Source organism: Drosophila tropicalis, unplaced genomic scaffold (genome assembly GCF_018151085.1).
Source record: "Drosophila tropicalis isolate 14030-0801.00 unplaced genomic scaffold, ASM1815108v1 contig_878, whole genome shotgun sequence".
Taxonomy (NCBI): domain Eukaryota; kingdom Metazoa; phylum Arthropoda; class Insecta; order Diptera; family Drosophilidae; genus Drosophila; species Drosophila tropicalis.
The window spans coordinates 6,031,517-6,039,687 of record NW_027173374.1 but is presented as its reverse complement, the minus strand read 5'-3'; the positions used below and the strand labels follow the sequence as shown (position 1 = coordinate 6,039,687).

General features: G+C 35.8%; 1 long non-coding RNA gene across 1 annotated transcript; it reads left to right on the top strand.

Moving 5' to 3' along the window:
• The first annotated feature begins 5,272 nt into the window (after positions 1-5,272).
• On the top strand, positions 5,273-5,677 carry LOC137584148 (uncharacterized). The gene is made up of 3 exons (XR_011033468.1): positions 5,273-5,346; positions 5,405-5,517; positions 5,586-5,677. It is a non-coding gene; the product is annotated as an uncharacterized lncRNA (long non-coding RNA).
• Positions 5,678-8,171: the final 2,494 nt, after the last annotated feature.

The window sequence follows — 8,171 nt, the reverse complement described above, 5'->3', positions numbered from 1 at the left end:
CTTTGCTGTTTATCAGACCAAGAGTAAATGGTTTGGTGGGTTGCCGGTGGGTGGATGGCCCTAAAAAGAAAACTTAAGGATTGCTCAACTTAGGTTTCTCTTTTTGCTTTCCTGTTTCTTTTTTATTTTCTTATATATGTGTGTGTTTTTTCCTTTTCCACTTTTGCTCTGTCTACGTCATTTATGAATAATTCATGAGGTAACTTTATAAAAATATCGCACAAATGGCACTAAAAAGAAGGCAGTGAGACGAACAACTAAAGAGAAGATGGAATTTTGAATGCTCTAACTATTAGATTTAGTTTAAATGCATTTGGCTTCATTCAACATTTGTCTATTCGTTTAGTTTGTTTTACAGTTACGTTTGTTGTGAAATTATTATAAAAAATCCAACATTTGAAAGTCGTAAAGTTAGCTTTGCTTAATTTTTAGCTGATGCTCAGACGATACTCTAACTAAAGTCTAGGAAAATGGCTGAAAAGGAAGTTGGGATTTTGTACCTGCATTAAAAATGTAAAAATTTGATATGCTTATAAGTTCAAATAAAAAATATAGCAAAAAATAATGCTAAAAACAAGTTTAAAGCCTGGTAAATTATTAAATTTAAATAAATGTGGATATATTGTATAAATATATGTTGACCAACCCTTGAAACAATTTCAAAAATTTCCCAAAATGAATTTGTGATTATGCAATTTTGCATATTTCACAGATTTTTAAAAGCGCAAAAAACGAAAAATAACCACCCGAAAATGATGGAACAACTTTTGAGTTTTACCTTTTTTTTTGGTTACGAATATTTGCACAAGGTTGTTTTTTTTTTTTTTTAGGTTTTGTTTGTTCTAACTAATTTGCATTCTGCCTGTTGTTGTCTGGGTTCTTTGAGAAATTTGTTACACTCTTTTTACACATTTATTTTGATAACACGTCATATGTAAATATTTGCCAAGCATAGGCAGGTGAAGGCAGGGAGGGGAAAATACGAGAGGATGCATGTTGACCCCATGTGCGGAAGGGACTTTCACGTACATCCGCCGGAATGAAAAATGTGGCACAAGTTGCTTCATTATGACAACAATTGTTTGTTAGATAAACAGTCATGAGGCCAGGGGGTGCAGGGAGTTTGAAATTAATTAAATTAAAATGGAGTTGTGTGTGAGAGTGTGTGTAGGAGGAAATGCTAATGTATAATTATGAAATTGTAAATTAAAGTATCTATTGATAACTGAATACACAATTGCGGCTATTAAAGTTAACCAAGAAAGGAATGGCTACCAAGTTCAAATAATCTTAAAGATGAAAATGTTTAAAAGATACTTACAAATGATTTCACTTAGAAATCTCTGAAATATTAAACAAACAACTACAAGTTTGTGCTTAAAAGAAAACCAAAACAATATTTACTTCTTTCGTTGCAAATAAATATAATTAATTATTTATATAAATTTGAAACCAATTATAGATTTTAAAAATGTTTTTCGAAAAGCTTCGACTTGATTGTAATGATTGACTTTATTAATTATGGTTTATCCCCACACATGTACACACAATTTCACATGTGATGTCTTTTTAAAGTTTATTAAAAAATAAAATTAGATTTTCTTTTAAGTAGCATCTAAGCGGCTTATCATTATGAGCCACAAACCCATATATGTAGCAGCCATCGGACACTTTCTTTGCGGCAGGTTCTTAATTGTGCTGCTCATAAGCATAAGCAGCTTTAAACTGTGACATTCGTGTAAAGAAAATAAAAGTCAGTAAGCTGATATTAATTTCATTTGCACATTTTAATTGTAATTTCGCATACAGTTCTTCTTTTGAGCGCCAAAGACAATGAGTCTGTCGCAGTAGCGACTGTGGCTTAATTTCATATCATTTACCTTGACAACAGAGAAGAGGGACTAAGACAAAGAGGTAGAGAGTGGGAAGGACAGAGAAAGTAAGAGAGGGTAAATAAGTGTGAATAGGGGCAGTATGACAAGGAAGAAAGTAATACTTGTATACACATCAACATGACGCTGATGGGCAATGACAGGCAACGCCATGGACATATCCTGGAAATGGCAGACATCCGTCTGTTGACAGTCAGCCTTCGCCAAAAAAACGTATTCTACAATGAAATGACAGCAGGAGATGGGTAACCAAAACCAGCAGAGGGAGAGTGGAAGCGACAGGCGGCAAATAGCCAGAGATTCACTCAGACAGACAGACAGACAGATAGTGGAAAAGTATTTCCTTTGCTCTTTGATTTACGTGGTATTGTAAGGTATTTTAAGAAACAACATGGACTAAACCAACCCAAGACTGACAATTAAAAAGGGAAACTTCTTCTACTGAACAAAAGAAAATAATGTTATATATTCAAATAGTTCATGTTATTAGACTTTTTAGACTGACTTGGATTAACCGATTGTTGAATCGAGTGTGCCCAATTATTAAACACTTTATCAATTTTTTGAAGCCATGGTACTAAAGTAAGACTATTATTTGAGTAATTAATCAATTATCAATTCACAAACTGTATTTTGGTCCACTTATATCGTAAGCGCATAAGTGTGTTCGACTGTTTAATAGCGTAGAGGGTATGCAAATTTCGTTTTCATATGACATTATTAAGTTCATTCTCATGCCATAATCCTGGCTAAAGCTTTTTGTAGCCTCTGTAATTTAGTTGCAATGCATTTTTTTTCATTTTTGCCTCCCCAACCACTATGAGGCAGACGTTGCCGCAGGACAACGACTAATGACTTGGAATTTTGTTGCCCAACAGCTAAATGAGCGTGTGTGGATATAAGAGAATGTTGTTGTCGCCTCTGTTTGCCATTAACGCCTCGTTCAACCCAAAGGAGGACAAAAAAAAAAAAAAAAATAGAGAAGCGAAAACAGAAGAGAAAGTAACTAAAACTTAAGTGCAACAGCATGCGCAAAAATCATTAAGCTGCAGCTGCTACAACTACACGAGCGTGGGGTAAATGTATCTTTTTGCTTGCCGTCATACATGGCGTATGAGTTATGTAGATAAATTTCATGCCACATCACTCATACGTCACGACTGCTTTAATTACAACGTGAACGCAACATGAAATTATGTAAATTTTATTACATTTTCAAAGCCAACCCCGAGGGGCAATAAATTTTGACTCGAAGTGCTACACATGGCGAGGCACTTAAAGGAAATTGTCTACAAATATGTATAAACAAAACGTAATGATAATTTTTATTTGTTTATTACAACATGTACATAGTTCAAACAAGAAAAGGAAAAATCGCTAAAGTTCAATATTTCTTCAAATTTGCTGAATTCTAGTTGAAGACTTACCAAAAAATCTTAATATTGATTACAAAATAGTATTTACTCTTGGAAAATATAGTGCATAGCTGGTTCAATAATTGTAGATTACAGGATAAAACGCCACTGGCCACAATATGCTTGCATACCTGAACGTTTACATGAAAACTGCTTAATTGCCAATATAATCTAAACTCATTTTGACATCTCAAGTGTGCGGTAGAATGTATCCAATTAAATGCCAGCATTTAATTAAACAGATTAAATGGCCATAAGATCTAAAAGCCAGCTGGTTAATTCGAAAATATGCCAGGATCAAGGCAGGCAATGACTAAAAGTAGATGAAGGATGTGGTCAGAGAGAAAGAGAGCGAGACGTTTATTTGCCGATATTAAATTTAACATAACATTTTTGCCTCGAGAAGTGGGTTTTTTTGGCCCCTCAATCTCTCCTTTGACTATCTAGGTGAACTGACTCTCAGCTGCTGAGATGGCATTTAAGAGCTCGTTAAGAGTGTCCTCAGGAGTTTACGATGTGCTCGGCTCTGTAATCAGCAGTTGCCAGGATATATGAACATACATACACCAGTATATGTATATGCATCTTTGGTAAAAGAAATGTGCATCAATTTAAATGCATAATGCGAATGGTAATCTGTTACTCCCAAGGCGGCATTAACTACAGTCAAATGCATATTGAACAGGAAGTTGAAGTCGTAGTAGAAATGATCCTGTTTTTTTTTTTTTTAATCAAGCAGCTAGCAGCGGTATGAACAGTTTGTGGCACACACACACACACACGCACTCTCATACACTCAAACACATTCGCAGCGACACAGCAACGATATGAAGGAGTAAAAATTCTTAAGCCACGTACATGTGGCAGATATATAACAAGAGGATAGGGGGACCAACAACAACAACAACAACGAAATGAAAAGCAGCAAAGGAAAATTGGAAAGGAAATGTGATGCCGGGCACCATTGTTGTTGCCTGTGCCTTCGCTCCATTTCCATTTCATTCCATGTGCCTGGCTTTTTTATTTTTTTGCCTCTGACTCTGCATCTGCCTTTTCCATTTAACGGGATTATTTATTTTATTTCGTTATGCGGAGCAAAACAGCTTGTGTAAAGGATTTAACCGTCTCCTGAATGTGGCCAACAAAATGAAAACACACACAAAAACTTAAAACCAACAATAACACAGGCAAACCGAGTGAAATATGTATTAAATTCAAGGAGCAACCTCAAATTCATATAACCCTTTTTGTCGCCTTCTTTCCACAATTTGGTAGCAGCTATAAGATTATCACTGTAATACACGACGCTCGCCAGAAAAATGAGTGGACAATCAACAAAGGATGAAACGGACAACAGGCTTTTGGGTCATTAAAAATGTATAAAACAATGACCAACCAAAATAAAAGTGCACAACAAGCGGAAAATGCAAATTAAGTACCAAGAAATATAAGATACTAGGATTACCTAATGCCGAATTACCAGCTTATTTCAACTGGTTTTACATTGGAAATTTAGAAAATACAGTAAATCTTCATCTAAGACCTCAGATTTATAACACTTTTTTGGAATTTTCATTTGGACACCTTATTTCTGTTCTACAGATCATCAAGAAAGTTATGAAGAAAAATTTGTGATACCAACCAAATAAACCATTAGCAATGGAATTTATCGTCAAGTACCTACTAAGATTAACTAATATTTCGCCATTAACTAATAAGTCGTTCGCAAATTGGACATATTGTTACTTAGGCCAACATTCTTAACTATCAAAACTTAAAAAAGAAGATTAAATTGGAAGGTTTTGTAAACGATCAAGGTCATAGCTAAGATGATGTTAAGTGACTTAAGAACTAGTTGTTAACGGTAATTTAATCCCCATTCTGCATCAGCATATCATTAGAATTAAGTGAAGAAGCGAAATAAAATAACTGAAATGTACACGTATCAGAACAAAGAACCGAGCCAGTCAGCCAGCGGGAGGCCTTAATTAATATGTTGCCAATCGATGTCAGTTTTGACAATGACAGAACCAAGCAAGGTAATAAATGTAATGATAATGTGAAGCGAAGCGTTGATAACCATTAACATTTACACAGAAGATGAACAGAAATATGGTATGCATATATGTATGTATATATACGAATGTATAAGCAATGGAAGCAGAAGTAAAAATATTTAAATATTCCTGCCAAGGGGGAAAAGTGTAAAGGTAAATGTGAGTTTTCTGACTTTCTTTCGTCTCATTTTTCGTTTTATTCTTATTGGTCCTTATTATAGCTTTTACTGTTATGACCAATGGCAGCAACAAAAGGAGTTTCTGCGGTTTCGCTTGGCTTCACTTACTTCGGTTGCTAAGTGGCAAAAATCCCCACCACCTGTAATAACAACTACTGAAAATGTGGTTAAGACATCAAAGCAGAGACTGATGGAAGGGAAGGTGGAAAGGAAAACAATGGTAAGAAACTCTTCGAAATTATTATGGTTTATTACATATTTCTATCTGCAAATTGTGCAAATAAAGTGTTATTGTTATTATTATTATTACGAGAGTTATGAACTGGCAAAGGCGAGAGAATACATTTAAAGTAAGCGCTCATTTAATTGTAGTAAAATCCTTCAAAGAGACGAGCATTCGACATGCCACAGCATTTCCATCAGTTAACCATAAGCATCAGAAGAGGCCATCGGACACTCGTAATTGTAAAGTTACCTTGGTTAACACCTGCAGGTGTTGGGTTGAACTTCAATTTCAACTTCATGCTGACCGACAAACTTGAAGACAAACCATGAAAATTAATTATTTTTTACGCCACAACAAAAGAAATGAAGGGTCGCAGGGAGCGCTCTGGTAGCTCTTGATGCAGTGAAGTGTGGACGACTGATGCATGTGGAAATTCTACTGAAGTTGGCAAGCGTTTATTGTATAAATTTTCAACACTCACCCGGCCACCCATACATATGTGAGGATAAGTCTGCGTCTCGCTATGGTTATTGTGGGTGTGGCTATGGGTACTGTACTGGTGCATGGCTTTGGCTTTGGGTGCTGATGGTTTGGGCAAAGCCAACACAGCTGGTGGTTGCAGCTTCCGGCAAGTTCATGCATTTTTCAGCATCATCCGACAAGAAGAGCAACAACAGTAACACCAGTGGCAGCAGCAACAATGTTTTTACTTCAGTCCCAGCAACACCAAGACCAACAACAGCAACAGCAATAGCAACAACAATGTACGCCAAGCAATGACAACAGCTTTGCACTTAATTGCCAGCGACATCCCTGAGTATAACATTCAACCAACAAGGGTATCCTTTTAGAGTAGAGATGAGACTCTTTTTACAGTATTTTTCACTAATTCTCAGCACATTCTCTTTGGCATAATTGAACGTTTTGTGATGGATTATTTGAATGAAGAAGCTGAAACATTTCTATAAAGTGTCCTATCTCACACTCACCAGTTTAGATGTTGTCATAAAATGTCTGTTAGTTTCATAGCCGAGCAGGTGGATTTCGCCCCAAGGCAATGCAAGTAAGAAATTAGTAGGACGAGTTGTAGTTTGTTTATTTGTTCTCTGTCTGGCTAGCAGGTTTGTTGACCTAGAAACTTAATACTTCAAACAAGTTATGGTTATACCAGGCGGTTGTGTAATATCAATATTTGTGATTAAACAGAAAAATACAAGAAACTTGTTAAAAAAATGAATATTTAATTTAACAACTAATAATTAAACAAAAACTATAAAAACAACTTGAGGGTTAGCTGAGAACAAAACTAAATATTTTCACAAAAATAAGCTGCCATTGCTTAGAAATCAAGCTTTAATTTAAGTCATTCATTGGGTTAGAATCACCATGAGCTAGACTATGAAAACGTTCTCACTGTCTCACATTGTTGAGCTGTCTGACATTTGTCTTAACTTCCATCTTCATTTACTGTGAACACGCCAATATCAATGGCAATTCGTTAACAGCCTGTCATGGCCATATCACTTGACTGACCATTATGCTAATGGAGCTCAACAGTTCAGTACAGTTAGGTGGCAGAATTTCGCACATTGTTTGTCGCGACGGGGCGTCATCTGCTGCCAATACTCTTAATTACAACGAGGGCAATTTAATTAAGTTTTAAATACGCCAACTAATTAACTTTCCACCAAGGCCAACAACAGCAAACAATAAAAAGCCATGTCTGTTTAATATCCATAACATTTTTGTTTTTCGTTAAAGTAAGGAAAACAGATTTTGCCTTAATTTGAGCGTTTGAGCCTATTTCAGTTGACTCAGTTGGTGTTTTCTTTCAGCCTCTGCAGTTTGGCATTCTCAATTTTTGCATTCTAGAGCAAAAGTGAAAACGGAGAACAGGATACATTTGCTGCAAATCCGTATTAACATTAGAGTATGGGCCGCTTGCTCAACAAAACTCTGCCAGAGGCCGGAAACAAAAGAGGCATCAGAAAACAAGAAATTCAAATCATTCTTCTCTCTTCTCTCTCTCTTTGTGTTTCTTGATATGTGTTTAAGAGTTTTAATATTGAATTGCGTTTCGATGTTTTCTTTTTTGGCCGAGCGCAGTATGAACTGGGCCTATTCTAAAATTGAGATGAGCCCGAGGGGAGAACATGAAGAAAAAACCATTAGCCTGGATTGATTTTACGCTTTTCTTTTCAATCAAACCAGGATTCGTGCTAGTCTTGCTGTCCATCCGGGGCCATCAATCATTCCCGGCCATTCTTTTGTGCACAAAATGTAAATAAATCATTTAAATTAATGCCAAATTGGACAATGTATAATGCTGAACAATCAAAAAATATATACATTTTACAACCTCTCAATGTGACACCATTTGCCAATATCTTGTAATTTTTACT